Raw genomic sequence first — 25,141 nt, forward strand, 5'->3', positions numbered from 1 at the left:
AATGCACTAAAAGACTATCTGTTTCTGATATTTCTGCTTTACTTTTGAGCCTCATTTTTATTAAGGCTTAGATCTGTCAAAAGTTTCTGTACACCATTAAAACTTACTCCTATCAAATAGGGATGGTTATACGTAATTACTTAGGCACTCATAATTTTTTGCACCACTTAAGCTTGCAACATGTCTAAAGCAATGACTTTCACTCCATACTTTGTATGATCTGGAAAGCAGTTAGTGCGATGAAGCCTGATCGTGACTGGGAATTTGAAGACTGCTGCAAAACACAAATGTTTCAGTGATGCAAAAGATTTCTATATTAAAATTCCTGTTTGAAAAGAGGAAAACCACAAACAAATCAGCAATGCTTCCTCACTTGGCCTGTTAGAAACCTGTATGCCCAAAAGGGGAAAGCAGCATACAGTCTGTGTGCACTAAAATTTCTGTCTGCAGTTATTTAGATATGCCTCTTTGTAAGTACGAGATTGCCATGTGATAAGCCTTGGAAAAGTTGCTGTCGGTTACCGGAAAATCGGTAGCATGTCTACTGATACCCTTGTTTTGAAGCTTCAGGTAGGGAAAAAGGTACACAATGTACTCTGAAGAAAAACACACGGCTGCACTATGTCAAGTATAAGCAGCCAAGATACAGATTTTTTATTTTTATTTTTTTAAAGCTTCTGGATCACAGAAGTAATATGTAAGAGAGTGTTTTTGACTAAGCATTTGCAATATTGTATGGTCCACTTCCTGCCACAGACCCAAAAGGATAATTATAAGCAAAAGATTGGGAAGAGATGGGATAATTCACAGGAAAGTGAGAGATAGTGGTTCTGTGTCATGCAGTAAACTGTACTCACTTACTCTGGAGCAACTTTTTAAATGTATTTTTTTTTAATTTATTTTTTTTTGCAAACACATCAAGACCTAAGACCCACCATCATTTGATTATGTAAGCACATGATATCGGCAGGCTACAACTGACCTCCTTATCCCAAACACTATACACATACAAAGGGCAGAAGACTAACGTCATTTTACAAGATGAGGAATTGAGGCACCGAGAGATTAAGTGATTTATCTGAGACCACATGGAAGCTGCTGTCCCCCAGCCTGATGACTTCACCACCAGAACATCCCTCCCCTTCTCTCACTCTCAAATAACAAATTCCAGCAGCGCAGGAAGCAACAGAGCCAGTTTTCCTGTGGAACTGTCAGTATCAAACACATTTGTGCAGTCTCTCCCACACAGATTCTCAGACATCTAATAAAGGTTTATGATACAACCAGAGCCAAATTAATGTATTCTTCTCTCCCAACCCCCATGTACACCCTCCGATAAAGGGAAGGTCCAGCTCCCTTCTCCCTCACCTCACATGCCTCACGCTCACCACAAGCAAGCAGTGATGTGCAGTTACTGCACAGAAAACGATTCACTTTGCTAAAACAGCAGAGAACTAACCCAGTGGCTTGTTTTTTTCCTTTCTCTAGGGTTGCAGAAGGATTCAGCTTACCAGGAGATCAAAAACTACAGCTAGTATCTGGAGAGGCAAGAGAGAGAAAAGCAAAGGACAGAGGGAGACCTCTCTGTCTGAGCAATAGCAAGCTGCTACTTCAATTTCTTCTGCATGCAAAACCTTTGAAGAGTCTCAACTTTACCTGTCCACCTGTCTTCCTTAAAATAACAGGACCGTAACTAGCTTTCGTAACTGTCTCCGCTGCAAAATTTGGTTGACATTTGCTAGCAGACACAAAGTTTTCTAGAGTGTAGATGGAAGAGAAGAGGGTAAGCAGGAGCAAATACACTCAATTTCTCTTAAATAAATACGAACAAATAAACAACAAAAAACAGCAAACTAAAAGCCATCTAACTGATTCTACTGTCAGTAATAAGATAGCTCCTTGAGGCTAACCTTTATTTTATTTTAGGTAAAAGTGTATGGATTTTTATCCACACATACTAACAATAAAAATAAAAATAAAAATAAAAATAAAAATAAAAATAAAAATAAAAATAAAAATAAAAATAAAAATAAAAATAAAAATAAAAGAACACAGTGTTGAGTGGTCTGTAGAGGAAAGGAGACATCTGAAGTCACCTGTAAGCACAAGGGCACCCACGTGCAGCTGGGGCATGTTTGCTATTCCACAATAACCAGCCTGTGTACACACACAAACCCCAAGTAAACTCAGTGGGGGCCAAGTACACCGTGCTGCTTTTACCAAGATGCAGAAGCAAACGCACAGACAATTCCTACACTGTAGCCTAAGAGCTGCAAGTCTGAGTTCACTACCTGGTTTTCTCCATGGTAACTTATTCACGTGCCTTGTGCCTGAGACCACATTACAGGACAGACTACTTGAAGCAAAATGACCGGCCACTTCAGGTTTATACAATCAGATTACAACATGTCAACAAATGAGATATGGTTCTTCAACAAATAATATATTTTATTAGATTAACCGATACTACTGTCTGCTGCTTTTCTCCAAACTTCTGGACACCTTCTTCAGTTCAAATGTCAATTTGAAACTATCGCAACTGCAATTTATTGCCAAAATATGGCATAGAGCAAGACTAATGAACAGGCCATTGACTTGCAGAGGCAGTGAGTCCAAGACTCCAGTTCTGTTTTCCAGAGATGAAGAAAGCTGTTTTAAAGGTGGTAGAGAAATTCTTAGAGATTGAAAGAGATCCTTTTAAATAAGTAATAGGATCTGATGATAAAAGTTTTCATTGATGATTTATAACTGCAAGCAAAACATAGCACTGACTGTGGTATAACCACCATTCATACACATGAAACACACAGTTTCTATTTGGTATGTAGTAATACTTTTAACATATGTCCTATCTTTTGTGTATTATCACAACAAACACCATATCCTCAATTACAACTGCAGCCCTAAATCTTAAGGGCTTGAGCCGTGGCACATTGCCAAGTAAAAATAATGTCATGGCCAAGAGTTATGGACATGTCATGACTTTTGTCCGTTTTTCCAAGAGCTCTATCTGAAATACACACTAAAGAAGAACTATCCAAAATATACTGTTGACAGTTTCTGGCCACAGGTACTAGGAACAGTAATTTCTGTCTATTATGTGCATTCAGAAAAACATACCAAAGAAGAGTGATTTGTAAATGCTGCCAAGTTGGCATTTTTCACTTTATCTTCTTTTCTCACATGCGACCCAATTAATCACTCAACCATTTTGCTGGCAATGTGGGCTGCCATTTCATAGAATGGCTCAGGTTGGAAGGGGTGTTAAAGATCATCTAACTCCAACCCCCTTGCCACAGGCAGGGATGCCACCCACTAGATCAGATTGGCCAAGGCCCCAACCAACCTGGCCTCAAACACCTGCCCAGATGGGGCATCCACAACATACTGGTTCTATTTTGGCTGATACTTACTTCTTAAACTAGATAGCCCATTTTTTCCTACGTGCTGTGGTAACATGATCTGGAAGCTTTTATTGTGTAAGCCCCGTATTTTTAAGAAGACTGACTTGACATATAAAGATGTTCTGTGAAGGTTTTACCAGCATACATTCCAAATGGCATGCATTACTCGGGAGCAGCAGAGTCTAGTTGGGACTGATGAAACTTCTTAAATGATACAGCCCACACATACATAGCTCATACAGCATGCACTTCACAGAGAATAAGTAATTACTCCTCACTTTTTCTTGAAACTAACTTAACTGGACTCTTGTTTATTAGGATAAGTGGTTATCTGCTAGTAAGGCCAACTGAGTAAGAGAAGGTGAGGTTCTACCCACTGCATTCGTTCTGGTGAGTACAAAGTGAGCAAGCATCACTTTGGGAACCTGGCTGTCCTCAGCAGATCAAACTTCTTAGCCTGGCAACTCCACTGCCCAAATGGAACAAAATTATTCAGGCAGAGCTGTTTCCTATTAAATGATCATACCATCTGACATTTTTTATGTGCATACCTGCTGCCGAAATCTGAACCATTGCTTTCCTCTCTATTCTCTCTCCCACCTGTATTTAAATATTCAGGTTCCTGTCTTCCCAACGCACATTAACCACATTCAAATGCTTTTCTTTCTCAGTCTGTTTTTATTTTTCTCCCTCATCCACCAGAATTGATTTTAGAAGTAACTCAAGGGATACTATGGATGCCATTTTTCCCAGCAGTATTAGTGTATAAACAAGTAGCACTGTTCCCAGCATTGTATTGCAACATAAGGGTATTTTCCAAGGCCAGAAGGAATCATGGAGCTGGAACTGGCATGAAATTATAACAGCTAAACTGAAGACACTGAAATTCTCAGAGGTTGAATTGGGGAGGGAAGGAGGAGACAACAGGCAATATTTACTTTTGGCAGGGTGTTTAAAAAACTAACCACTCAGCTTTGTGTGACTTATTAGGGCACCTAAAACATTCAGCAGTTACACTGAAATAAGTGGCCTGCTGTGCTCTGTATTACTTGCATGTTTATCATCTACTGTCAAATACTGTCAAGTGGCAAAGTGCCTTGAAGAAAGACAAAGCACAATAAAGAATCCCTAGCATGAAGTGTTTTAAAATCCCAACAGAAAAAAAAAATCATGAAAATTGTACCACCTCTGCAGTAGACAGTTTACACCTCGGCAAATGAACTCCCTAGCAAAACATTACAAAACAGCATCACTTTACTATTAAAATAAGCTGCTACTTAAGAAAGCGTTGAATGTCGACAACGACACTTGTAAGGACAGGATCGCACAAGTAACCCATAGGTAATGGTAATCTAGGAGTGCCGCTTCCATCAGTTACGCACGCAGCACCTAACGGCACGTGGTTAGCAAGCCTGGGAGCTCCTTGAACTCTGGCTCCCCACGCTCTGAGACAATGACTTGAATCCCAGCATGGCCATAAACCCGGGGAGACGCATCTCAGAGCCAACACCGACAACTTCCACATTCCAGCTCTGCCAAGCGCCTACGTCACTCCCTCTGCGGTTAGATATACCCAGAATATAACAATTCATTTCTCCCTTCACTTAACCCTAGCCTCAAACAGTGCAGCTGTGAAAACATACCACCCCACACATTTTTTTGTTTAATTATTATTACTTTTAATACACAGTCTGCTGATTTGCTCACACACAGCACAAAATCTGCTTCCTAAATCTATCATGGAAAGTATCAGTCATTGCATAGCAAAACTTCACTTCCTCACCATAGCACTTCTCAATAGATATCTTTCAATTTACACTTTGTAAGCAGAGTTGCACTCTTCCTTCGCGCCTCCCTCAAGGTAAGAGCTATCACAAGAGTTAGCAGCCTCTATACGCCTTGTAGCTGGGACACCTTCCAGCAGTTGGGAAAAGAGCACTGTCCCTGTCTGAAACAAGTATGGTCATGGAGCTAAATCCTGAGCTGATCTTAGGACTCTCTGCCACTGAAAATGGGATGGATTTTGTTGTTCTGCCAGCCCTCCTTGCCAGGCAGAGCAGGGTCCTTCCTTGTACCCATTGTGGTTGCCACCGAAGGACGCTGCTCACCTGCCCAAGAGCTACCAGCTTGCTGCCTTTGGTTCCCCACCAGCCTGGCTCACAAGGAGGCCATGAGCCTCAGAAGCAGCACCAAACATGCAGCTATAGGAATGATCTTCCTCCTCTTGGCTGTTAGCTCAGCTCACCCCATCCCAGAGGATGACCTGAGAAAGACAGGTGTTTACAGCCTGGGGCAGCGCCTGGCATGCATTATGAGACCAGACCAGGCACGGGACTAACTCTCAGCATCCTCTGACTACACAAAGACACAAGGAAGTCAGAAAAACACAGCATGCTATGAATGCATACAGTGTCAGAATAAGACCAGTCAAAGTAATGGGTGCATGGGGACATCTGTCAAAACCTTTTGCTCATAGCACTAGAAAATATGCACAATAGCCAAATAAAACTGAAGACACTGAACAGTTAGCATTTTGTTGAGCATTTTATCTGGTATAGCTTTAAAAAAACAAACAAACAAACAAACAAAAAAACCAGAAAACAGGCTTCTGACTTTGTTTACTATAAGTGAAATTTAAGAGCACTTCAATTAACACATATCCACTGGGTACTCTGCTCGTGCACAGAGCCAGCCAGAAACCTTGGCGAGGGCTCTGGCACTGCAGCCTTTGCAATGACTAACGAGGGGCCTGAATCGGAGCGCAGAGCCGCGGCACTCAGCCACTACGCTTTGTGCTTGAGGAAGCGAGGCTTGCTCCCCAGTCTCAGGTCTCTTGGCACAGCAGAGGAGCAGCACACATCCTCGGTCCCAAGCGTGTGGCCTGTGGCAGGCCTGCTTCATTCCATGCCTGCAGCCTGGGCAACGCGGAGCCACCAGGCAAGACAACTGACAGGAGACTTCCCCACCAGCCACGAATGGGCACCTCGCCTTCTGCCCCGAGGAAACACTGACCTGATCTATCCCTCAGAGCCATGAGAGCACCAGAACACCTGCTGGAGAAATCCCGCTGGCTGAGCTGTCTTTCAGGTTAAAGACTAGAACTTGCACTAAAAGGACAGACTGAAAACATTGAGCTGTGAGCCAGATGTTCAGTTCGAGCTGGAAAAGGACCGGCATAGTTCTCATGTTAAACTACACAAACTATCTGAACAGGTATTTATTTATTTAAAGTGCAGCCCCAAATTCCTTTAAGCAGGAGAAAAGGAGGGTGTTTTTCCAATACAATCCGAAGGCTGCATTTCATCTCCTTCTCAGTCGCTCCACCTCAACAAACCAATTTTGCAGCTCTGTCCACCACCACTCACTGGCCTCCCCAGACCCCAAGGAACACGCTTGGAGAGGCAGCCACAACGGGACTGCAGGGTGCAAAGAGTACAGCATCCACAGGTAAACCCATGGCCTGTGTCAGAACACCAGAAAAAAAAGAAAACAGGAATATATTACGTTAACTTTTCTTTAAAAAGCTTTTATTCTATATTAATATGTAGATTTACACATTCATATAAAGCACAATTTATTCTCTCACTCTTCACTATCTGAAACTACCGCTTTGTTTGCGACGCTGACAGCAACTAATTCTTACATTCTCTGCAGAAGGCTCTGACTTCAGATAAGAAATAAAATAGCAGGAAGGGATGAGCTCTGATGCCAAAGAGTTTTGTTGCCAGGCAAATATTCTTCTTTGTTATAAAAATAGGGAGAGGAAAAAAAAGGTAGAACTGATTCCAAATTAGGTTTTCGAGATTATCCATGAAAACAAATGAAAATTAGTGCCCCCCCAGACGCTTATCAGTGTTTGTTCCTATTTTTAAAGTGACAGAGGTGAGAAAGAGCCATTTTTCACTACTTTTGGCATCTTTAAAGCTCTTAATAGCTATAACATTCCTGCAAATGATAGAACCTCAAAATTCCAGTGACACAGCACCTAAGAAGTTTTGCCTTACAGATCGCTCAGGATTTAAGAAAGGATAAAGCCCTGATGCTTACAAGGGGTTGCTCAGCGTTGCACTGACAGCCAGAACTGCTGCTCCACGGCCATTTACCACTGCAGTTTAAGCAGAAACAGGCTCAACTGCCCCCTCTGCACCAGCATTTGCAGGGTGAGGCAGCTCCACACCTCAGAGCACTCAAGCAGCCTGAAAATTAACAAGGAGCGGGCACCAAAAGGGGTGCCCCCTTTGGAGTACTCTCCCACCCACCGCCTTCCCAAAGGGCTGTGTCCCGCTCTTGACCCTAGCCATCCTTTCTCAGGCTTGTGGCTGCAATGCCTTTGTGCTACAAGCTCCCCTCCACGGATCTTTCAGTGCAACTTGGAGCCTTGGTACACAAATCAGAAGTGCAGCAAGGAGTTAGCAGCTCTGTGGCACCAACACACACACGCAAGCTACCTCCTTTTGGAAATGGAATGTAGAATGGCTTTCTGGTCCCGAGCAGAGAGCTGAGCTTCCTCACTTCACCATCACCTCTACACAAGGGGTGGACACTGCAGAACAGCTCACCTACACTAACCCCTTACCCTAGAGCATCTTCTTCCTGTGTAGTCCATAGACTTGGTGGCTTCGGCTGCATTTTCAGCAAACAGTCCAACAAAATACTGAGCCCAGCAAAATACCGAGCCCAGCAAAATACCCAAGTCATAAGAACAATAAATCCAGACCTCTAATTACCACATCTAACACTGATTCACAGCAATTGGAAGTTAATTTTGACATTAGGTTTTCCATTTTCAGGATGCAATCTACACTTTCTTAGAGATTTGTTATGAAACTAAGAAACCTTGCATGTTTAATATCTGTTCATGTTACCCTCACTGGTAGTATCAGCACAGCTGTGCAGAGCTGTGACTGTTAACAGAAAGTAGCTGTTCCAGGCGCTATTTTGGTATAGGTCCTACACAAATATATACCCACTTTTGCAATGATCCCAGCAATGCTTTTTCAAACTATAAAACCAGGCTCAGAGGTAGAGTTGAGAAAAGGGATACAGAAAGGGATCAGACTTTTTTTTTAATTATTATTGTTTTTAGAGAAATTGTAGAAGAATTTTGATCATCTTTGAATATAACCACAGAGGTGATGACAGAAAAGCCCCACCATTTCTTGTTCCAATACAGAGCATTTGTTTTCACTAAGATAAATACGTAACAACATGTTGAATCCACATCTCCATTCTAACAGAATAGTTTAAAAGTATTATGAGAGCAAACCACAGCAGTGCAGACACATACACATCTCTTCTTGGACTGGGGGAGAAAGAGAATAGGAAAACTAACTCTACAGAAGACGTGCTAGTAACATACACCACCATCTAAATTCTCAACTGCCTTAAAAGTAAGGTACAAAATATTTGGAACATGTTGCAGCTTTAAAGTCCAGAATGGTGAATTCTTAAGACTCTCCTAGAAATGAGAGAGTCCTGAGGTACATTAGTACCTTAAATGTTTTCATTCAACTCTCTAATTAATAAATATGCAATTATTTTTAATTCTTCTTCTGACTTTGTTTTGGGAGAGGACTGCACTTGCAGCAGCAGTTAAAGGATTCATTTGATACGGGTAGCTTTCAGCAAAGGAGCAGAGCACGCAAACCCAACTGTTCCCCCTTCCCTGCTACGCTGCCTGCACTCCTAAATGGTTCCGGCACAGACACAACAGCTTTTCTTTGTCCAGTCTGCCTCGAAGTCAGATGCGCTGCTCTTTGCTCATACTCAGAGCTGAGTCATTGTCAGAGAGGTCGGAAGCGTGCATATGTCTAGTAAGGTCATTCAACAGATGAGAACACTCAAATCTATTCAATGTACGCTGCATTAGCAAGATTTTTTTGAATGAGATAATGTGGTCTAGCAGGAAGTCATCAAATCAAAAAGCTTCCGCAGAATCACGTACACCTGAGGGAATCACGTACCGAAAGGGTCAAATTTAAAGCTTTGCCTCCTTCCCTGAAACAGTGGCTCTAAAAGCCTTGCCATGAGAGCCCACTAAATGTAAGTTACATTATCAAATTGATTTGTAAAGTTTGTGCTGGCTGCCCCCACAACAGTCCAGTGTTTAATTGTCTTTATATTATGAAAAATAATGGCCCAGTTTTCCACATGTGCTTGATATCCTGAAAGGCTGTTTGCTAATCAAAGAAATACCTCATAGATATTTGGGTAGCTGTAAGGAAGGCTGGTCTTAACAGCTTATATACATGGTGGGGACGAGGGAAGGGAGGCTGACAGGACACAAATGCCCCCGCACATACACACCGTTATAATGTCCAGACTGACGCTTATTCCAATACAGCAGAGCTCTTGACCAGAGGGTTTAATTTGTGTCACTTTGCAAATGGTGGCTCTGAACAAGAACACACAAGCACAAACAGAGCAACATCCCACAACTCCTACATTTGTTACAGAAAGCTATATATACATAATATATATATATATGACCCAGTTATACATTAACAAAAATAATAAAAGAAGCAGTGTCACTTCTGTGCTCTCCGAGAGCATTTGTACAGGAGCTGACAGCCAGAAGGTGTTCGTTCCGGTACAGACAGCTCTTAGATCAGAATCTGTTAACCATTTCCTATGCTTTCATTTGTTTTTAGGAGAGTGGACTCCCAGAATTCATTAGAAAAATCTGCTCTATCACAGCACTCCTTCATTTTATCTACACCTTTTCTGAGGTGCTTTCTAACACTGCTCACTTCTAAATTCGGATACTGGTAGTTACATCTGAGCTTCAGATGCTACCTGTTAGAAAGCAGCTTTTGCTTCTCCGTTGCCTGCCTGAGGCAAGTCTCTCTTTCTGCAGTTAGTATTTTGCATTACTTGAAATATGAAATACCATGAAGCTTTAAAAGCAGAGTACACAGGGGTGAGGGGGGGGTGAGGGGAGATCCTCCTATTCATTGGCTAGGCAATGAAACTACCGGAGGTCACAAAAGCTGAACTTCTTTATTCAAGTAAAAATTCCCATTAAAGCCAAATGAGGTTTTGTTGAATAAGGACCGCAGGAATGAGCCCACAGTACACTCTACTGGGAGCAAGTCAAAGCAAATTACGCAATGGCTGTCAGGAATCTGTATACAGCTCTTCAGAGCTGCAGTGTAGGAGGAGCCCTGAAGCATCCTTAACCTTTGTCTATTTATGTCCTAGCACTGAGACTCCTTCCAACAAAACAAACCATGCCTTTATATATTTTTATTCGTTCGATATATAGCAAGCAGCTCTCTCCTTCTTCCCCCTCCCCTCCTTCCCACTCTTCCCTCTCCTTTCCCCTTGCCATGTTGTGCTGTTTGCATGGAAAAAAACAAGCTCCCGTTCCTGCCAAGTGTGACATCAACTCATTCTTATTCAATGATGTCCAGCAGAATCTTACTCTGATAAACATTTGCTCAGTTTCAGAGCCCCAAGGTTACTGGCTGTATTTTGTTTTCATTGTCGCTTGTTTTCTGACACTTTGCTGCTCCTTATATGTTAAAATCCCCACGTCTTAGACCTGGAGCCAGAGAAAGGCAGTAAAAAGGACATTCCACTGCGCTTACACGTTTCTTCCCTCCTCCCCCCATACTCTGGAACAAGAGTCTGTTTGTCTCTCCACAAACAATAAAAAGCTGATACTGTGGAGAAGCAAAAAAGGAAAAGGAAAAGGAAAAGGAAAAGGAAAAGGAAAAGGAAAAGGAAAAGGAAAAGGAAAAGGAAAAGGAAAAGAAAAAGGAAAAGGAAAAGGAAAAGGAAAAGGAAAAGGAAAAGGAAAAGGAAGTGTACAAAATGTACACAAAGTACATGCAAAAAACAATTCAGAAGTTCAGAACTATGGATTTTTGACGTTTATCTTCTCCTTTGTGAACAGGTTAATCTTCCTTAGCATGCTCAAAAGTTTGTGAGTAGGCGCAGTTGTTTACAAGCAAATGTATCCTCTCCTTGCAGCAACAGCATCCATGAAGACTCAGCAATATTTGCTTAAATTTGGCATCTATGCTGTCTTACGCTTCTGGCACTCACCCTCATCTGATAAAGCACCTCAGATTTTTTCCTCTTTTCCCCTCCCTATCTCTTCTGTCCTCTCCTCAAAAGCAGCCAGCTTTCTGGAGCAAAAGAAGGCAGATGATCTTTTTCGTCTCCCACTCTCCTGTCATTTTACTCAGGTTGACATTTACCAAAAGGGGACCAACCTGTGTCTTTAGGCAAAGAGCACTGAACAGAATTCATAATTGTTTGCTCCACTAATGTGGAAGTCATGGACAAACTGTTAAAACAAGGAGAGAAGACTTTGACAAAAACAGAAGGGTTGAGTAAGAGTTAAGGAAGGATCAGCTAATAGCCCTGAAATGCCAAGTAGTGAAGGAAGCAAGAAAAGAGCCACTTTTTGGCCTGTGATGGCTATATCTACAACTCCGCTGATGAGGAAGAGATCTACAGAAACTGCAGCTTACACGAGGATGGATATACTGCATCTATGACTATGCTCTTCCTCAGGTCAACAGGGAGGAAGAAAAATCAATTTACAGAGCTTTCCAGAAGGAAAAAAGTCTGTTGTAGTTGGAAAGAGATGTTCTGGTAGCATCAACCTACAGACTCCCGATTTTCTAGGAAACTAGCCCTAAAACCTCCTCTGGTGTTCATGAAAAGGTTGCAGCTGTTCAGAACAGCTTGTAAAAATAACATCTTTCTAGCTTATATGTGACAGAACAAAGGTCAATTACCTTCAGAAAGCAAGTGAAGAAAAAATTACTTTCAAATGTCATCATTAACACATACCAACTGTGCTAGAGCTTTAGAAATACTGAGAAAAATCTCAACAGAAAATTACTCCCTGCCACCATCACTTAGAGAAGTCCACTAGAAGACAGAAAGATCATGACTTTCATTAAAACAAAGCATAGGAATCCCAACAGGTCAGACAACCTACCCTTTAATTTTTCAACCTCTCCGCTTCCCAGTGGGTGCAGCTAATATCACTTGGCTCCAGCTGCTCCTGCAAACTCACAAACATCAGTGAGACCTGCTGCCACAGGACAACCTGCAACATGCTCTTACAAAGCAGCAAACTCATCACTTGTGTAATTCTGGTTTTTATGCTTTCTTACTACTGTTTTCTATTACAGATAGAAAATGTTAACAAACACGACATTTCCTCAAGTCATAGCCCCATTTTTTAAAAGCCTTGCCTGCTCCCTTTGAAGTTCATCACTATTTCAGCATCCTCAACAAGTAGGCACAGAGCACAGGTAACAGCTGTAATCAAGGTCAGGCAAGAATCATGTTCTTAAACAAACCACAAAGGCATCCCGTGCATGCTCTCAAATACACTTTTAACAGCAAGTAACACATTTTAAATCAGAGTTTCTAATTGAAGGATGCTTATCTTTTAAAAGGATGTTTGGGAAGTTCAAGGTCTTGCTTGCTCTTTACATAACAATTCTCTCAAAACGTCAAAATATTAATAGTAATTTAAAACAAAGTCATTAGCTCAGCTGGCAAATGCATACTTTGCAAAGAAAGGTCTAGTAGATAAATTCATGTGCTACTCATTGAAAAGCGAGAGAGGGTGCCAATAAGAGAACTATCTAAATGAATGGAAAGTCTCCTCTTGCCTTGAATGACTAATAAATACTACATCACTACTGCAACAGATTGCCCTATCTCTTTTCATGACTGAACAGACATCAAGATGCACTGAGGCTTCACATAGAAATGACACTGCCAATCTGTAACTGAACACATAACATCACCCCAGGAAAGCATGCATAAAAAGAACTACACATAAACAACACATGCCAGCCTTAAATAGCAATCAAACAGAAGAGTGGTTTTCCAGAATATACAAAGTAGAATTTTAGCACCAAATTCATGACAAGCATTTGCACTGAAACAACTTAATTTAGTGGTCATAGCTGGGGTGGAAAGAGGAGAATATTTTGAAGTTATAGAAACACATCCAATGCTACTGCATTGGTGGTTGCTTTACTGTACTAAAAGTGAAACAATGGTTGGCTGATGCCTAAGGCCATATCTCCATAGGAAGATCAGGTGATATTCACAGCATTGCTCATTTGGGGGTTGAATTGTTTCCTTCTTTAATTTATGACACCTGCAAAAGTATCTCTAACATCTGGAGATGAGATGTTTGGTCACAGAAATACTGACAGGGACACAAACACCCAAATGACCTTGACCATCAATTAACCATCTAATTGTAGTGGCATTTGGCCTACTAACACCTCTTCGGCAGTCTCTGACTGTTTTGTTTCAGCAGACAGATCAACTGCAGAATCTGCTAGAGCTGCCCTCCCAGCAAGATAAACCCCCGGTGCAACTATCACTTCTCTTGTTACAATACAGGAATTCATATGCCTATGAACAAAACAAACACTTTCTTTCATGGCAGGAAGAAAAACACCATATAGCAATGCTGTCTCAGGGGCTTAATTAGCTTAGCAGGAACACTGATAACAAGACCTCTTATCAGAAGCTTTGCTTTCCACAAAACCAATTAGTATCAATTTAACCAGAACAAGCCAAGATAAATGTGTACATAACATGCATAACCTTGAGGTTCGCAATACCTAATAATTAAGTACAGGATCATTTCCCATACTCAAGAGAGAAAAAGTTGTATTAATCAACATTAATCAAAGGCAAGATCTTCCCCTGCGGGGACAAGAAGGGCTGGAATTCAGTACATTGATTTCAGCCAGTTGTCCTTGTGAAACTGAGACACAGAAGGACTCAGATTTTCTAAACAGCTTTTTCAGATCTCAAACCCAGATTGCGAACTGTTCCTATCATTTTGACTTATTTTCCTTTAAAAATAAAAATAAAAAAGCAGTCCAGACTTCCAAAGACTGTGGACAAAGGAAAAGCTTAGCTACAGCCAACTAGCAGGACTTCTACCCAAAACTGTGGTCATGTACCTCCCTCGCTCTCCCTGTTCTTTTGCAGCTTTCTCTGTTTTTTCCATTATTCTCTATTTTTAATCTCTTCTTTCCAGCAATAGTTATCTGGATTTTTGAACTAGCAATAGTTCAATAGGTCCAATTTACTGATTCAGATTTTAACCTCATACAACCTGCAAATGGCTGAAGTGCAGGGCTTGCAGGGTGGCGATGAACAGCAAGAAGCCCAGCTGGAGGCCAGGCACTAGTGGTGCTACCCCAGATATCGATACTGGAGCCAAGACCGTTTAACAACACGTTTATTACTGGCCTAGATTATGGGACAGAGTGCACCCTCTGCAAATATTCAAATTATACAAGACTAGGAGGAGTGGCTGATAACACCAGAGGATTGCACTGCCATTTAGAGAGACCTTGATAGGCTGCAGAAGTGTGCCGATGGGAATTTCTTGTGGTCCAACACCAGGAAATGAAAAGTCCTGCACCTAGGGAGCAACCAGCCCATGTACCAGTACACACAGTTGGCTGACTGACTGGAAAGCAGCTTTGCAGAGAAGGACTTAGGCATCCTTGCAGACAACAAGTTGAATGCGAGCCAGCAGAGCACCTTTGCAGCAAGTAAGGCCAAGAGCATCCTGGGCTGCATTAGAAAGAATAGCCAGCAGGCTGATGGAAGTGGTCCTTACTCTCAGCGCTAGCAAAGCCACCTCTGAAGTACTGCATCCAGTGCTGGGCTTCCCAGTATGAGAGAGACATGGACACAGTGGCACAAGTCCAGCGTAGAACCACCGAGATCTGCCATGCAAGGACAGGCTGAGAGCTGGGACTGTTCAGCCTCAGGAAGAGGAGGCTCGGGGAGGAATCTGATCTATAAATACCTTAAGAAGACGGAGTCGGACTCCTCTCAGGACTGAAAGGACAGAAGGGAACAGACAAACTGAATACTGAAAATTCCACACAAAGGTTTATTTTGTTTTGTATTTTTATTGTGAAGGTGATCAAACCCTGGAACAGGTTACCAAGAAAGACTGCGGAGTCTTCACCCTTGGAGGTACTCAGAACATAACTGGACGTGGCCCTGGGCAACCTGCTCTGAGTGACCCGTCTCTGAGCAGAGAAATTGGACATCCAGAGATGCTCCCCAGCCTCAGCAATTCTTTGATCCTGAGCCACAGGCAAAGACAGAAATTGGGCTTCCCAAGGGCACCGCTGTCTTGTAAACAATGCAGACGTAATCTTCTTTGGTAATAGCAGGTATTATAAAACTACTCTGCACATTACCCCTTTGAAGCGGGCTCATCCCATGCCCTTTTGACAGAACTACAAAGAATCCCTACCAGCAGAGAATTTTTACTTATTGCCAGCCCTAACTCAGTGCTTGCACTACATCTCTCTTAAGGCCACTTGGTTAATATAAACTAGTCAAGTCTACTCTGACTTAGAGAAGCAAGACTAGCAAGGAATACTCTGTTCATGTTCCGATATATGGCAATTGTTGTCTGTGAACATAAAATGCACATGTTTCCTATAACATGAAGGAATGCTTCTGGATCAGTCAGTCTAACAGAGTGTTTTAAATTCATTCACAGGGCCAAATTCCTTTCTTAGTTACTGAAAAATGGAGTAACATCGTTGTGGTTGGGACATGAATTTTAGGCTATTGTAATTACTGTTGTATGTGTGAATGTACGCACGCACCCCACGTGCTTAGACTCAGTGCTACTCCCACAATTGCTCTCTAAGTTTCACAATGCTTAATGTTTTCTTTTTCTTTTTTCTTACTGCATTAGCAAAGTTACAGGACTATCCACTGTACTTCTAGACATCCTGGCTGCAGAGAACTTGAAAACATATGTTCTTCACATACTTCATTTGCCTTTTGATTTTTTTTTTTTGTATAAAAAGCAAAATTCCTAAGCTGCAATTTTTGTGGTTAGCATGCAACTCTTCATCGCTCGAGGCTGATAAAGACAGCTGTCACTCCTCCAGAATACTTCAATCCACAACATCTTTATTTAGAGATAACCAAGGTAAGTAAACACAGGTGTTCCAACTTCCAATTCCTGTGATGCTGACATAATTTCTTAAAAATTAGGCATGACTACAATCCAGAGTTGCAGCATGCAAAACCGCTCCCCGACGTCACGCAGAACTAGCTACTACCACCCCACTAGTGCGGCATCTGTCACTCAAACCCACTTTCTTCAGCCATCACGCTGAGCTTGTATTTAAAACCAGTAGCACCATTGCCCTCCCCTCACCCAAGCTAGGGGTATGAAGCCCCCCCCAGCTCCTCTTTCCTGAAAGGATCCCAAGCTCTAGGTCAGAAAGCCACCCCTTTTGTCTTACTTATCCCAACCCCCACCCCCTTGAGCACTCTAAACTTCATAACCATTTATCTCCAACTGCCCCACCTTTAGTCTTTAGGAATACACTCACTTTTCTACTTGGCCAATAAAATAAAACATGTTTTGAAGGATCCACAAGTTTTGAGACCAGAATACCCTGATGTCTCAGTACCATTTGAAGAGAGGAAAGCCAGCCTTTATATGTTTTAAAATAGCTACCGCATCTCTCTGAAATAGTTTGTTCGATTACAATGGCATGTTTTAAATTGTCTGTCCTGTCTGAACCATGTGGAATGTGGGTTGATGCATTAGGTTTGCAGCAGGGTGCATCCTTCAGGTTTTACAGCAAGGGTCCCATAAGAGGGAGGCGTGATCTCTATTATATTCTGCTCAGTAGGGACCCCGCAAGACAACAAGCAGTTTGCAGCTCAGATGTTAACTAACCTTCACCTGATCAATGACAGATCAGTCCAAAACACAGGAAAGCACAGTGCATAAAAAAAACTCGCTCTAGAGAAGCTAACTACATCTCAGCTATGGCTGAAGCACAAAAATTACAATGCAAGCAAACAAGTTACATTTCATTAAGCATGCTTTATTAGAGGAAATGCTGTCTTTCATTCATGTCACACCACCCACCCCTACCTCTCAAAAAAACGCTAGAAGAACAACAACAACTTTCCCTCCAGACAAATGTCAGCTTCTCAGCAATCATTAGACCATAAGCTGCAAGGTTTCCTTCATCCATGGTGCTGTATATACTGAAATCTTGAAAGTTTCTTTCCACCCTGTTGTCATTTCTTAAACATCTGAAAAAAAATGATAGAAGCACAGCATAAGATCCTACCATTTAAATATATAAAAAAAGTTATGCTGCTTCTAGAGAAGGAGAACACTAATGAGTGTTCCTAGACATATCACTACCCTTGTTTGCAAGAGGTTTTGGCAGGAAACATAGGAAGAGGAAGAAAATTCTCTCCTTTCCATTTTTATCCAAAAGCACTGGAATTAACCCATGGGATAACATTAAAGTTCAGGCAGCATTTTTATCAATTTCCTTTTATTTTAAAATTGGCAGAAAAATAAACTCTTGCAGATGAAGACAATTCAGAGGCCTAAGCTCAAAGACTGAAAGTTTCCTTTTTCTAACAAAAAAAAAGAAAAAGGGGGCGGGGGGGGACACACTCCTTTTCTGTTTTGCATCTGATTTTAGGATTGCAGGAAGAAATACAGTATCTAAGCATACGGGTTAAGCCATCACATTGATTGACCTCTCCTTTACATTGTCACTGGCACTCCTATAGCTGCTAGATGGAGAGCTAGATCAGGAAACTGCAATTAAGAAAAACTAGTGTTATTTTTAGAGAGGGTAGGGTTAAGTTTTCATCTGGCTCAGCTCCCTGTCTGCCTGCATGAGAGGCAAGGATAACACAAGGGAGTAGTGAAAACGAGTGCAGCAGCGCTGCCTTCAACCAGCTCTAAGCTCAAACTGAATTTGGCAAGCCAGCTGGAACATCAGGAGATGAAACCTGCTGTGCTCATGCCGCTGCTCCCCAAGGATCGCTTCAATGCTTGAGGTGTGTACAATGTGAACGTGAACTAAACACATTTTAAAACAAAAACCTTTGTGAAGAGATACTAATCAGTTTTGAATGAGCAGGCATAGCTACACAGCCCTATATAGTCTCATGCAGAAGATACACACTTCACTCTGAGGAGCTGTACAGCCCAAGCTCAGGGATGCACTCAGTAACTTTTTTAGCCAAGAATGATTCTGCTTCACTGGTTTGGCTTGAGTACCCCGACACAGCTTTGCACAGCATAAATGTCAAGTCCTAACATACATTACCCCTCACAAAGGCATTCTGGGAGTTCATGTGGGAACAGAACTACTGGTGGAGGTACAAACTACGAGGACCTCCCCTCGCCACAAGGCAGCCTGCCTCCATGCCTCGAAAGTGCTCCAAATCAAGAGGACACCACACTGCAAGCCAAACCTACTGATGTGACATTCCCAGTCCCCAGATGGTTTGGGGATAGTTCTCTGACCACACAACTGCCAAAGCAGTGTGCTGCCTAGAGGTCTGACTAGTCCTGCCTCTCCTCTGCGAGATCAAGAGCACCATAATCAGCCAAGGCAGTACAACCCAGCCTGATACCTAGAAACTTGTTCAGACACAAAAACATAAGGTTTGATACTCCCTCCAAAATGTTTGGTAATCATTTATTCTGACAACTCCCTCTATTCCTAACCCCTAAGCAAACATCCAATCCCTTTTTGAACCCTGTTAAATTCTTGGCCCCGTCAGCATCCTGTGGTTGGCTGTTCCAGAACCTAATTGCAATTCCTAACTTCTGGAGCAGCCCGCAGTGGTCTCTCTCACTCGAGCACTGAACCCACTCCACCCACGTGCAAATGAAGAATGTTCCTGATAATCCTTTTGAACACATCTGCTTCAGAGCAGAGCGCTGCCCTGAACACAGGTCTGCACCAGGCCTCCAAAACCCACACATTGGACCATCAGGAATTCCTGAAGGGCAAGAAGTAGAATACTTATGGCAGACTAATCCCTGCAGCAATACTTTCATAAGCAATTAATTCACTCTGCCAGCCACAACAAATATTCAGAGGCAGGAATGAGGAAAGCTGTATGAGAACAACAGAATATTCAAACAATTAATAGCAAGGAGATGCTCCATTTTTATCACAGAACACCTGAATTAAGGACATGCTCTTGTAACACAGCAAGTCCCTAGAAAACAGTGAATGCGTTAGGCATACATGCACACTGGTGTTGTATCATCTTCTCCCTTGCATCCTGTACATCAGCGAGCCCAACTGTACTGGCCAGCTCCCAGAATGAAATCATATAGTCTGCTATCAGCACTATGGATTTATATTTCCAGAACATCCTGATGTCATAGCCTGAGAGCAATTATCAATGAGGAATTATTGATTTTAATGTCAAGTTGTGCAATCACTTGAGAGAAGGAGGAATAGAAGAAAATAGCCAAGAACGATCAGGCTACCCAATGACTTTAAAAACAAAAAAAAAAGAATTAATAAGAGTTTGATATCCAAAACCACAGTAGTCATTGCCAAAAAAAAAATCTAATTTTATTCCACTAGAGACTTAATGTTGGATGCAATTTTCTTACTGGAGTTTGCTGGACCAGAAAAATCAAACAGTTCACGTGAAACAATCGATATATATGTTTGATTGACAATATAAATGGCAAAAGTACTATCTAAATATTATGCAAATTTTGCCTAGCAAACATTAAGTAGACATTGAAGGCATGATCTCACCTAAAGGGACAGACTCACTCTGGATTTCAGAGCAGGATTCAGTGGAGACAAAGAGTGATACACGTACGTCACGATGCCAGGATATGCCTACGAGGCTTGTGCCAGCAGGGAGTCGAACCCCTATGCAAAACCTGAGTTTCACTAGGAGTAAAACAGGTAAAGCTCGTATCACACATAGAAACAGTAGTTTCATAGCAGCTTAGACACTGATATTTCCCAGTACATCCTCCAGCCAGTCCTAGAGCCAGCCCAGAGGGAAGGTGGAGAGGGACAGGGACAGGGTCAGCACGTACCAACAGTGGCTTCAGAGCCACAGGAGCGAAGCCTCAGCGCAAAGTTATATCAGCTCACTCCTAACAGCTCGTCCTTGTCAGAAATGGGAGGCACTGCCTCTGCCCCTCTCTTGTGGCAACCATGGCACTGGTCTGACAGGACAGTAAACCAAGCCAGCGTGTTAACAGCAGGAAATTAACCTGGCACAAGAAAGAGCTTTCTGCCAGGTTAGGAAGGCAAAGGGGCTTTATGTACAGTCAGATCAGTGTCAGACTAGGAGGACGAGTGCAGGGGGAACAGCGTGCAGAGGAGGAATGTGAGGGGGTGTATTCTCCTTCACTGGACAGGAGTGAGCTATTACATCAGCCCAAACTACGTTGCATAACTTGACCCTAAGGAGCCAGACTGTCTCACTTTGCCTTGGAGAGGACAGCAACCTTGCTCCATCAGCCTCTGTGTTCAGTTTTCTAGATGCATTCAGCATCATTTTGATGTTCTCCCACTCATCAGCACAGTTAAATGAGCTACACAAACCCTAGGTACAGTCTGTGAATAAAAAGCAAATAATAATCCCCATGGCACTAATCCTACAGGTAGGGCCAAAGCCAAGCACTTTGCTAGCACAGGCCAGAGAAATTTTGCCTTCTGCAAGCTTTCAGAGCAAATACCCTTTAAACCTGCAGTTCTTCAGCGATTGCCTCACTTTAATACAACACAGTTATACAATTTCAAGGCAACAAATGTCATTTTGATAGGAATCAAATGCTCATTTAAGGAGAAAAAGCAACGTACTTTTTATTTTTTCTTTTCCAAATCCTACATGAGGTGCAAGTTAGCTAGATGTAGCCAAAAAGCAAACCTAAGGCAGTCTGATCCCTCTATTAAGAAATGATGAATCTAAAACACTTCTGAACTGCATTCCAGGCATCTACTCCGCACAAGGATTAGCAGTTCAGCTGAGCACCGAACTGATGCTCATACATCAGATTGTGCCTCCTTTGCAGAAAGGGCTTTCTTTCAAAGGCATTGGAAAAGAACTATGCAATTGCTGCTTATTTGCATTCGAGGAAGTAGACAATCAAAAGTCAACTTTGTGACTTTTTTTTTTTGATTCACCAAAAAGGAAGAGAGAGCCATTGAATAAAAGTTTGTAGTGGTTAAAGATGTTCTTCAAATAACCTTTTTTTTTTTTTTTGACTTCACTATTCCCAGAAGCAGAGACACCAAAGCAATCCTGGAGTTCTGTTTATGTGCTTCAGCATACAGCCACTGAGTTTTTTTACATGCCAGTAAAAGCTACCAGCTGAGCAACTCCTACAGGCCACAGCCACCTAGTGTCTTCCTCCCCCATGTCACCTTCTGTGCTCCTGACCAGGCAGTCCCATCCTCAGAGGTACTCCTGAGACCCCCTCCACGAACAACAGCCCAGAACCAAGTCCGTCTACTCTCCCTGCTTTAGTTCTCTGCTGTTAGTAACTTCACCTGCCAGCGGAGATCCACCAGACCACCAGCACGAGCAACGTAAGGAAGGAAAGAAGTACGGAGGGGACAAAGCAGGACCTGCTCTAAGAGGAATGCCAGGCAAGGTCAGCAAGGCCTGCCTCATACAACAGCCCCCTGTTGCAGAACTGTCCCTGCCATGCTGCTGGTGCGATGACCAGCGGCCCTTCAAGCTTCACATCTGCTCCTACAACACACATGGAGCTGCAGCCTGAGATGTCAGAGATATTTTCTCTACTAGGATAGCACAAAGAGTTTGCAGCTTCCAGAAAGGGCCTTTTATTTTAGGCATGTTGAAGACTATTAAAACTGAATATCCAAGAACCAAAGAGTCCCCATATTGCAGATTTCTCTTGACAATAGTAGCATTTACTTGTGAAGTAACCTCTTAAAAGGAAGCCTTTCATTAAATCTTCTACAAGGAAGACACGTGTCTAGCTAGTAACAAGGTTTATTTCCACCAATGTCAAAACAAAGCCAAAACTAGATAAGCTAAGAAGTCTTGTCCCATCTGCTTTAGTGCAGGGAACAATATCTATTTCTGTAGATCAACATCCTGCAATGTTTTATCTAACCTACTCCAAATATTAAAAATGCTTATATATATACATAATCTCACACACACATATATATACACACACATGCACATCTATATTTACACAAACAACCCCTAGGAACCCAAAATATCCAACATCCCAAACTAAAACTAACCAGAGATCTGTCAAAGGCCTATAAATGATTTCACTTGAGGAACATGTTTCTCAACACAGATTAAACAGCTTTCTATGTTGGTGATTATCTATGGTGATTATCCCACAGTAGAGGGAGAGAAGTAGTTCAGTACAAACCCCTCCATATAGGTTTTAAAAATTCAATAGCTACAGCATCACTTTCAAATTATGTGATTAACTATGCAACAAGAACATGCTTGAGGGCAAGTATGTCATGCCAAATCCCTCCATGATACTTCAGAATAGCAGAGCTCTCTGGGGCTAGAGCAACGAGCTGCTTTCTACAGAGGAAGAGCAAAGAATCAATTCAAGCTTTCTTTTTCTCTTTTTACTTTTGTACGTTACTGCCCATTATTAAGTGGGCCTGGTTTTTACTTCACAGGCATGGAGGCACATAGTTAAAGGATAAAGTAGGGAAAAAAATGTTGTTATTGTCACTTGTCTTACTGCTTTCTAACATGCAAAAGTACTGATGATCCATTATGACTTGATGAACAAAACCAGCTATTTAACTTCTGAAAAAGTTATCTTAAAATACAAAGAAATCCAAAGTCTTGTTTTGGAGGCTCACTGTTGAAACAAAAGGAAACAAAGAAAAGACCAACAAACTCCAAATCTGACCTCGTATGAAATGATCTGCTTTGACACAAAGTATAAGTAAAATCATGGCCTTTAACCCAGTGTAAACGAGCACTTTTAAAATAGTGAATCTTCATTCCTTGGTTTATATTGCAATAGTGATTTGTGCCAGCACCAGGGAGGGAACAGCCCAGGAGAACAGGACCTGGCTCCTCCAGCAGCAGCCCTTGCTTTAAGTATCTGTTGAACTGCAGGAAAGCTTCACAGGTGGAGCAGCCTCTCCTCAGCCACTATGCAACTTAGTGAAGAGAATTATTCTAAGGATAATGTAGGCAAGGTCTAAAATAACACTGCAAAGTAGAACAGAAAAAGAAAACACATGAACATGAGAGTCTTCCAGCCCTCTGATCGTTGAAGGTTCAGAGAGTATTTATTCCTTTTGTAAGAAAAAGTAAACAATCAAGAATTGAAGTTGAGTATAAACGTGACATAAGGCACTATTTTAAGGTCATTTATTACATTTCTGGTGAAAGAAAAATTTCTTATCCCTGTGTTTCAAGACTGACATTTGAACTAGTCTAGTGTTAAATGAAAAAAAATAATAATCAGATATAAATTAGGCACAGTAGATTCCAAACTTTGATAACTAAGACTCAAGGGAGGAAAAGGCATTTGTACACAGCTCTGTGCAAATGAGCACATTCTGGCTTCATTTCAAGAGAAAATGTCCCACAGATGAGAATGTAAAGCAGGACAGCAATAGCTCTGAGCAAAATACCAACATTTAATGAAATACCACTTAAACTCTCACCAGCAGAACTCTTGCACCCCCCCTTAAGTTACGCTGAGGCTGTTTTGAACAGACAACAGAGTAAGTAGATGGTGCGTTAAGTTTGCGACCGGAGACATGACCTTATTTCACTATTACACATGGAATGGAAATGTACTTACAGAATAGTTGACACCAGTATGTTAAGATATATTTATTATACCTAGGACTTTGGCACAGATCTTTTCCCTTGCACTCCAAGAGAGGGGATTCGGCCTCTTTTTGCACTGTCCCACTCCATACTATTTTTTTATGCTTGCTCTAATGCAGCATGGCACAATGCAACCAGCTAACAGCTCTTAGGGAGGCTGCAACCTATCTGCTCCTCAGTGGCTTTATAGTAAATAATACCAGTGTGACTGGCGAGCTGCCCGTATCACAGACACTCTCCAGAAACTGTCACATTAATGAGAAGGCTGAAAAAATGGGGGGGGGGCGGGGGGGGAAGAGGCATTAAATGTAAATATCATTCCTGAATCAAAGTGGTCAAAGCACATGGATGAATATACACACTGAATTTGCTTGCACACACACACAAAAAGCTTATTTGACATGCTTTAGAGAAACTTACCTATTTAATTAAGTTTTCAAAATAGTTCTTTTAATATACACTAATACATGTGTAATACTAAACATATGAACATGTGTAGTGTTTAGTATTACACAAATTCAATTTTAGCATAAGGACTATTATACTCATATCCAAAGACTTTTTCTCATATTTATGAGAAAAGTGAAGTCATTCTTAGTTTTACTATAATAGACTATCCACAAGTAGCAAGGAAGTACTTGGTTTGTAATCTGCCATATTAAGCAAAATACAGAGACTGAATCCCTTTTGTGTACTGATGAGTATTGGGCTAAAACCACTTTCACCCCCATCCTATCCTACTGATACCTTGGCTCCACCAACACCTTACATAAAATGAGGAAAAAATTTAAACTTGCCTTTTACTTCAAGAAATCACCCACTAATTAATCTCACGTGATGAAAATGTTAAGTGTACAATGATGCTTAATATAGCACACTATCTATACTCTGGCCCCCTCAACCATCTCACATCTGAACAACCCCACCACTTCTGAGAATCCACACAGTAGCAAAGATTTATTCCCTCCCTCCCTCCCCAAACCCAACACCAGCAACTTAAATCCCTTTGTTTTCATGCAAGGATGTGTTTGTGCCTCCATTTTGTGAGGGCAATATTTCAAAGAGGAAGTAAC

The 25,141-nt window shown here is 41.8% G+C and overlaps 1 protein-coding gene and 1 long non-coding RNA gene across 3 annotated transcripts in view; both read right to left on the reverse strand.

Moving 5' to 3' along the window:
* The window catches only part of BORCS5 (BLOC-1 related complex subunit 5), a 104,983-nt gene that overhangs the window by 32,940 nt on the left and 46,902 nt on the right, over positions 1–25,141 (reverse strand). The window lies entirely within an intron of this gene.
* On the reverse strand, positions 17,270–25,037 carry LOC310892330. Its single transcript, XR_014578052.1, has 2 exons — positions 20,006–25,037; positions 17,270–17,504 (listed from the first exon to the last, which is right to left on the reverse strand). It is a non-coding gene; the product is annotated as an uncharacterized lncRNA (long non-coding RNA).

Source organism: Anser anser (assembly GCF_964211835.1).
Source record: "Anser anser genome assembly, chromosome: 1".
In the NCBI taxonomy this organism is placed as follows: domain Eukaryota; kingdom Metazoa; phylum Chordata; class Aves; order Anseriformes; family Anatidae; genus Anser; species Anser anser.